This window comes from Chiloscyllium plagiosum, chromosome 33 (genome assembly GCF_004010195.1).
Source record: "Chiloscyllium plagiosum isolate BGI_BamShark_2017 chromosome 33, ASM401019v2, whole genome shotgun sequence".
NCBI classification, from domain to species: domain Eukaryota; kingdom Metazoa; phylum Chordata; class Chondrichthyes; order Orectolobiformes; family Hemiscylliidae; genus Chiloscyllium; species Chiloscyllium plagiosum.
In genome coordinates, this window is record NC_057742.1 from 32,547,514 (window position 1) to 32,555,865 (window position 8,352).

Consider the following 8,352-nt stretch of genomic DNA (forward strand, 5'->3'; position numbering starts at 1 on the left):
CCCCCCCCCCCCCAACCATCCGCCCCCCACCATGAGCGGATCAGCAGGCATTTATTGGGTGTGAGGAACAATTGTTTCCATTTAGCATTCTTTTAATCAGTAACTTGCTACTGGCATTTCCTTTAGCAGTATTCATCGGGAATGGGTCTAATTGTTAGCCAGTTAAATGAAAAGAAATTCTGGTGGGGAAGTTCTCAGAATTGGAAAATCAATGGAATAGGTGTGAGGAACAATTTTTCCATTTAGCATTCTTTCAATCAGTAACTTGCTACTGGCATTTCCTTTAGCAGTATTCATCAGGAATGGGTCTAATTGTTAGCCAGTTAAATGAAAAGAAATTCTGGTGGGGAAGTTCTCAGAATTGGAAAATCAATGGAATATCTCTGAATTATACTGAAAGATGCGTTGGATTTGGTCGTAAAACAGGTATCAACAACAATATGCTGCCATTCCCTGTTAATTTTACCTAGTGCTGCTACTCCTGAGAAAAACACCTTGAAGCTTGATTGATTGAAATTGAGTTAGGATCTGGAATGAACTCCCTTGAAGGATGATGAAGCAAATTCTAATAACTTTCAAAAGAGAATTAAGTGCATATTTGAAAGGAAGATGCTTCAAGGAAACAGAAGAGCGAGGGAGTAGGATTTATTTAAAAAGCTGGCACAGCCATGGGCACAATGGGTTAAACAGACTCCTGTAAGATTCTGCGGCTGAGAAAATAATTGAGCAGCTTTTCAGCCACACCCAAATGTTTGAATTAAGTTAAAGCAAGGTTGCTGGGCTGACTTAGGCGCAGGTTTAAAAAGTTTGTAGAGATAATGTGCTGAGTGACAAGTCACACAGGAGGTTTGTGTTGCTTTGAGAAGTTGAAGAGGTAGCTGGGAGAGAAGTGAAACAGGTAGAAGAGAGCACGGTCTCAGAATGAACCCTGTAGGACCGTTGCAGTCTGGCCCTGGAATTTACACCTGCTGCATTTATGGCAAGGGTATTCACAGGAGAATCGTAATCTTCATCCACTGACTGTGGCAAAGCATTAAGACCGCTTCCTTGCTTAATGCAAGGTTTATTGGTGCACGCAGTTGCTGTAAATAGAAACAAAGCAAATTGCTTTTTGTCACTAGCTGATTTTTGTTACTTGTTGAATTGCCTTGATGGCCTGAACCTTGGAACCATCTCAAAGTTACAACTTTCCAAACAATTTCCAAAATAGAGAAGAAAGACTCTGGGTGTCCACTCTTCTTGGTAGCTTTTAAAAAAAAAAAATACATAACGTAAGATCAATGAAAGTGAAGGGGAAATGTCTGGCACTAAAATTTCTGCATGGATAGCTCTTTAAATTATATAATTTAAAGTTGAATATTCAACATTATCATTCACCTCCACCCCTTGAACAAGAGAGAATTTTAAACTTAGTAACCCACAAAAACCACTTTACAAAGATTAATCCTGTAGTGGACTTTGCACCTGTTGTGGTTAATACTGATGCCCCTGATGCTTATTGACCTGTACTGGTGATTTTTCTCTGTTACTTGGTGCAACATATACAGCTTTTCTTGATTGTATTGATTTGATAGTATTATTTATTGATAACGGAGATCTGTATGTACATAGTACTACTGAAGTGTGAACAGCAGTGCTCAGTAGTTAGCATTCGCAGCTCTGAGATTCTGGAAGAATGCAGACACTGTACTAAATAAAGACTTCTGTAAAATTTTATGGTGAAAATAAATGAATAAAAATACAAAAGCTGCCTTTTTGAGATACTATTTTCTAGTTGAGATGTTACACTGTGTCCCTGTATTTCCATTATTTTGAAGTAGTGCAGAGAGGTTCTCCTGATGTTTAGGCCAGTGTTTATCCCTCTTCTATACCTCCTCTATCTCTGGTCATTAGCAGAAGTGGGATTATACTGCAAGTGCAAAACTCTTTATACCAAATGCTTGGGACCAGCTGGTTTTCGGAATTCAGAATTTTTCAAATTTCAGAATAAATGACAATATAATGGTGAAATTTTAAAAAATCTTACCAGACAGCAGACTCACTGAGTAAAATGGGCCTGAAAATAGAATTGAGGTCTGCCAGTGCTGGGCCCCACACACACACAGACACCCGCTAACAAATGTCGCATCTGAGTGACACGCGTCGACTTGGGTTAACTGTTTGCATGCCAAGCAACCTTGTTAATGAGAAAAAAAACTTCACAAAAAAAGCCCTTGCACTTTAGAGCTTTTCGGATTTTGGGATTTCAGATAAAGGGTCGTCTACTTGTACTTTTCAAAAAAAATGGCATTACTTCCATTGTAACATTTAAACAATTCTGGAATTGTATTCAATGTCTGTACAGTGGTTTTGAATATTCTGTAGGACATCCTGCATGTAAAAACACTGGGCAAGATGAAGGAGAATCCTAAGATATTCCATAAGTATATCAAGGTAAGTGGGTGGGTGAATAACCAGGGAAAGAGTAGAGACCAAGCAGGCAATCTGTGCATGAAGCTGGAGGACACTGGTAGAGTGTTAAATGAATACTTCACATCTGTCTTTATTCAGAAAGAGGAGGATGCAAGTACAGAATTCAAGAAGATGGACTGTGACATTCTTAAGCAGATTGATACAAGAAGGAAGTACTAGGGGTTTTTCGATGGATTTAAAAATGAATAAATTCCCAGGTCTGGATGAGTTGTAACCCAAGCTGCTGTGGGCGATGAGGGAGGAAATTAAGGGGTCCTGACCCAAATTTTTCAATTGCTTCTGGCCACCGGGAAGATGCAAGCGGCTTGGAGGACAGCTATTGTGGTTCCACTTTACAAAAGGGGTGGTAGAGACAGGCCAGGGTATCATAGACTAATCAGTTAAACATCAGTGATAGGGAAACAATTTGAGAAAATAGTGAAGGAGAAAAATAATCTCCATTTAGACAGGCAAACTATGATCCGGGATAGTCAGCATGGCTTTGTCAAAGGGAGGTCATGCCTAACAAATCTGTTGAAATTTTACGAGTAGGTGACCACATGTTTAGGTGAGAGTGGGGCAGTAGATCTATTTTTATATGGATTTCAGGAAGGCGTTTGACAAGTTTTTCTCATGGCAAACTGATAGAATGTAAAAGCTCATGGGATCCAGAGTAACTTGGCAAGTTGGATCCAAAATTGGTCCAGTGGCAGGAGGCAGAGGGTGCAGGTGGAAGGCTCTTTGTGTGACTGGAGCCTGCTGTGTAGTTGCATACCCAGCATTGATCCCTATAGTTCCTTATTGTTTGTGATATTCATAAATTAAGCAAACAGTGAGAGGGTGGGAATGATCCGTAAATTTACAGATGGCACAAGGATTAGCTAGGTGGTTGATAGAGACTAGGAAAGTCTTGGGTTACAGGAGGATATAAAATGATTGGTTGGATTGGTAAGTCAGTTGCAGATGGAATTTAATTCTGATAAATGTGAAGAAGGAACAAGGGAGTTCTCAACAATGGCAGGACACAAATAAGCTTAGAGGAATAGAAGGGTGCTTGTCCACAGATCCCTGAAGGTGGCAGGACAGGTTAATAGGGTAGTTAAGGTATATAAGATGCTTGACTTATCAGTTGTGGCATAGATTATAAGAGCAAGGTGGTCATGTTGGAGTTGTACAGACCTTTGCTTAGGTCATAGCTGGAATACTCTTTGTAGCTCTGGTCACCAGTAGGAAGGATGTGATTACATTGGAAGCAACTGGAGGGGTTGTAGAGGAGATTAACCAGGACAAAGCCTGCAATGGAGCATTTCAGTGATGATGAGAGGCTGAGTAAGCTCTAGTTGCTTTCTCTGGAGCAGAAAAAGTTAAGGGGATCCTGATAGAGGTGTATAAGATTACAAGTTGAATAGGTGATGGGGTGAAAAGAAGGAGGGTCATTAACAAGGGTGCATAATTTTGCAGTGAAAGGCATGCAATTTAGTGGGGATTTGAAGAAAAACATGTTCACCCAAAGGATAGTGAGGGTTTGGACTGCAGTGCCTGGGAGAACAGTTGACAGGCAGGAGGCTGGAAGGACACAGCAAACCTGCAGCACCAGGAGGTGTAGAAGTCGACATATTGGGTGTAACCCTTCTTCAGGACTGGGATAGTTGAGGCAGGAAACTGTACAGTCATTTTAAAAAGTCCTTGGATGAGCACCTGAAGTGTCATGACATGCAAGGCCATGAGCCTAGTTCAGGAAAGTGGGACTAGTGTAACTACGGCCATTTTTGATGGTATAGGCAATTTGGGCTGAAGGGTCTTTTTTGTCTTGTATGATTCTATGTAGGTTCTAAAAGATAATACATAATTGCAACTCTTTTGTTTCCCTTTTTGTTCTCAGAATGACTGCTATGCTGTAAATGAGATCATCTTTTTGCCAAATACTGGGCTAGTCTGATTAGGTGTGACATTAGTTTTGATTGCAAGTTATCTGCCTTTTAAGCATCTCATTGGCTTTCATACTCCCCACCCCACGTTCATGTTTTTCAGCTGCTAAGACATGCCTCTACTGGAAACAGTCATTCAGAGGAAGATCCACTCCTTGCACAAACACTTTTGCTGTTTAATGGATAAGGAAGAGCTCAAGATAAAAGTCAGAATTGCACTTATCTTGACTTCAGGACGTTCCAGGCAATTTACAGCCAGTGAAGCATTATGAAGTGTCATCACTGTTGTAATGGTATTGTTTGTACATGGCAAATTCTCAGAGGAGAAGCTGTTAAATAATCTGCTTCAGTGATGTTAGGGATTAAATATTGGCTAGAATACGGAGGAACGCTCCTCTCTCCTGGAATGCGTGCTATATATTTCGGCAGTGCAACTTGTAGATAGTAAACGTTGCTACTACTGAGCTTCAGTGTTGGAGGTAGTGAATGTTTGTGAATGTGATGCCATTCAAGTGGGCTGTTTTGACCTCTGGTGTCAAGCTTCGAGTGTTGTCAAAGCTGCATTCATCCAGGCAAGTGAGGAGTATTTCATCACACTCCTGACTTGTTCAAGATCTTGAAAACCAAGGCTTTCTGGAGTCAGGAGGTGAGTTATTCATTGCAATATTCCTAGATCCAGGCTTGGGCTAGAATCTGGTAAGTAAAAATTCACACCACAAATACCAGGCTATGACCATCTCCAATAAAAGAAAATCTAACCATCACCTCTTGACAATCAATGGTATTATCATCACTGAATAGGCAAAAGTGAGGACTACAGATGCTGGAAACCCATAGCAGGTAAGGCAGCATCTGAGGAGCAGGAACATCGATGTTTCGGGCAAAAGCCCTTCATCAGGAATGACAGTGACATTCCTGATGAAGGGCTTTTGTCCGAAAAGTCGATTTTCTGCTCCTCGGATGCTGCCTGACCTGCTGTGCTTTTCCAGCACCACTCTGATCTAAACTTATCATCACTGAATCCCCACTAACGACATGTTGGAGTTATCATTGACCAGAATCTAAACTGGACTCATTGTATAAATACAATGGCTACAAGAGCAGGTCAGAGACTAGGAATGTTACACTGAGTAACTCCCCCCCCCCCCCCCCCCCCCCCCCCCGATTCTGAAAGCCTGTCCATCATCTACAAGGCACAAATAGTGTGTGATGGAACAGTCCCCATTTGCCTGGATGAGTGCAGCTCCAACAACACCATGAAACTTAATATCATTCAAGGCAAAGCAGCCTACTTGATTGCCACTACATCCACTCCCTCTAGCACTGATGCTCATTAGCAGCAGTGTGCACTGTCTACAAGATGCACTGCAGAAATGTCCCAAAGATCCTTCAACCGCACCTCTGAAATCCATAGCCACTTCCATCTAGAAGACAAAGGCAACAGATGCATGGGAACACCACCAAGTCCCTCTCTGAGCATCAACATCCTGACTTAGAAATAGAATTCCTTCTCTAATGATCTGCCTACAGCAATGTGGAGTGCAATAGTTCAAGAAAGCAGCTCATCTGGTCAGCAATGCCCATATTCCATGAATGAATAAGAACAAGTCCTAGTCAGCTGTGCAGGCTTGGCCATAGTCCACTTGCAGGGAGGTGGTCTTAACTTATTTGGAGGCTATCAACATAAAGAAGTGCAGTAGGATAATGTTCACTCATCAGGACACTTTCATCAATGCCACAACAGGCCCCAGAATATAACCTCGATTTAAGGATTTTCTGCTGAATGTAACATACCTTTGGTACAGCTCCAACATTGTCTCCTGTTTCAAACAAATAGGAAATTGCTGTTGTGCTTGGCCAAGTATTTTCATTCATAATGATGCAGGTTGCACAGGCTGTTTCCTGGTGTCAAAAATGCCATGGATGCTTTTAATTATATGATTTCACCTTTACGCTGAACAATAAATTTATAATACTTTTGATAATTACAAATCAGTTGTAATCTGTGGTTGTCAAACAGAGATTAACATATGAATTGTCACTTCTCGGATGAAAGTTCAAACCAGAAACAAATGTTAAATTGCTTCAATGAAATTTGCTGCCATTTTAAAATAAGTACTTTAATGGCAAGCAAACAAAGACACTTTGTACAAATGTGTTGCCAAAGGATAAAAAGGGAGAATCACAAGCTTGATAATAAATGACCATTGTCATAAAAACTCAGTTGGTTAACTCATGTGGTATAACATAGGTGTAACTAAAAATAAGGTGTGACAAAGTTACAACACAAGCTATAGACATGCTAAGCAGTGGAAGCAGCATGCCTTTGACCGTGCTAAGCAATCCCACAACCAGCAGATCAATTGACGCTCAAAATAGGTTCAGTCATGAATGGTGCATTCAAGAGATTGCTCAGGCACCAACATTGCCTCTTTGGCTTCATCTATCAAAATGGTAGCTATTTTTGAAAATCACCCTGGCAGAGTGGTGTGGAATTACTGATTATGCAACTTTTCAGTCTCTGAATCAGTAATGAGCTATCGAACAGAGCCATCAACTGTATCTCACAATCAAGGATGCGTTAACGTGAGGTTTAAATCTGAAAGGGACACCGTCGTGGTATCTGGTAAAGGCTAACAAAGGTATTCAAAGGCAAATGACCTTGCCTGTGATTCATAGCTGCACTTATCCAAGAGGTCGTAGAGATGCTGGGGGTGGGGGTAGGTTTGGAGGCCGAGCAGGGAGGCACAAAAAGAGGTAATGGTTAAAATAAGATGCCTCCAACTATCACCTGCCTTCTGGTACTGGCATATTATGGCAGTGGAAGGGGATAATGCCCTTAAATGGGCCTTAATTGGTCAGTTATAAGCCTCAAGGGCGGGTGGGATAATGAGCATCCCAATCACCCCTCAATTTATGATGATTGCATTGAGAGGAGGTACAGAGGCTAGATCCAGCCATTAGGTGTCACATGTTGTCATTACCCCCATCCTTCCAACATTAGTGTTCCAGCGGGTTTTTAATAATCTGTTTTATGGCTACCATTGCCAACACGAGCTTTTTGTTCCGGATGGTATTCGGTGCATTGACTTTGAATTCCCTAGCTGCCAGGCTGAATGTTGAACTCTGGCTGGATTTTTCTTGCCAGTGATTGGAATAGATGGTCCCACTAATCCCACAGTTGTGGCCCTTCTTTCATCTTCATGCTATCAGAGTGAAATTTCATGATGGAGACAGGTCTGGTGTCTACGTGGCAGCCTCAAAATAGGAAAGAAGGTAGGCTGATTCTAGAGTGTAGATTAGAGTGGTGCTGGAAAAGCACAGCAGGTCAGGCAGTATCAGAGGAGCAGGAAAATCGACGTTTCGGGCAAAAGCCCTTCATCAGGAATAGAGGCAGGGTGCCTACAGATTGGAGAGATAAATGAGGGGGAGGTGGGGGCGGGGAGAAAGTAGCATAGAGTACCATAGGTAAGTGGGGGTGGTGGGTAAGATGGAAAGCCAGCTTCATCTGGGATAGGAGAACCCAACACCCACACATATATGAATTAATCCAACCCCATCAGCAGATACCACCTCACTATTGCCTTCAGACATCTTGCGTCTTTGCACAACCTACTGCCAATGTAAATGTTATTATGCTGATTTTTGAAATAAGCCTCAATCAGTGTCCACTTTCCCCTCTGGTTGATCCTTGACTCCTTCAAGGTATGTTTTTAATAATTCTTTACCAATAGTGAGTGTTACTGGCCTGGCAAGCATTTAATATCCATTCCTAATTGATCCTGAGAAGGCAGTGGTAAGCTGATTTCTTGAACCACTGTAGTCTTTGGAGGGTAGATAGACCCACATTGCTGTTAGGAAGGATGTTCCAGGATTTTGACTAAGTGACAGTTGAAGGAATGGTGACATAGTTCCAAGTCAGTATGATGTTTGGCTTGGTGGGGAACGTACAGCTGGTTGTCAGAGTCATAGA

The 8,352-nt window shown here is 41.7% G+C and overlaps 1 long non-coding RNA gene across 1 annotated transcript in view; it reads left to right on the forward strand.

The window, feature by feature from the left end:
- The window catches only part of LOC122539998, a 38,795-nt gene extending 33,894 nt beyond the window's left edge, over nt 1-4,901 (forward strand). Inside the window, exon 3 of the long non-coding RNA XR_006309225.1 lies at nt 4,483-4,901. This is a non-coding gene — a long non-coding RNA (uncharacterized LOC122539998). The remainder of the gene's footprint in view (nt 1-4,482) is intronic.
- The last annotated feature ends 3,451 nt before the right edge of the window (nt 4,902-8,352 follow it).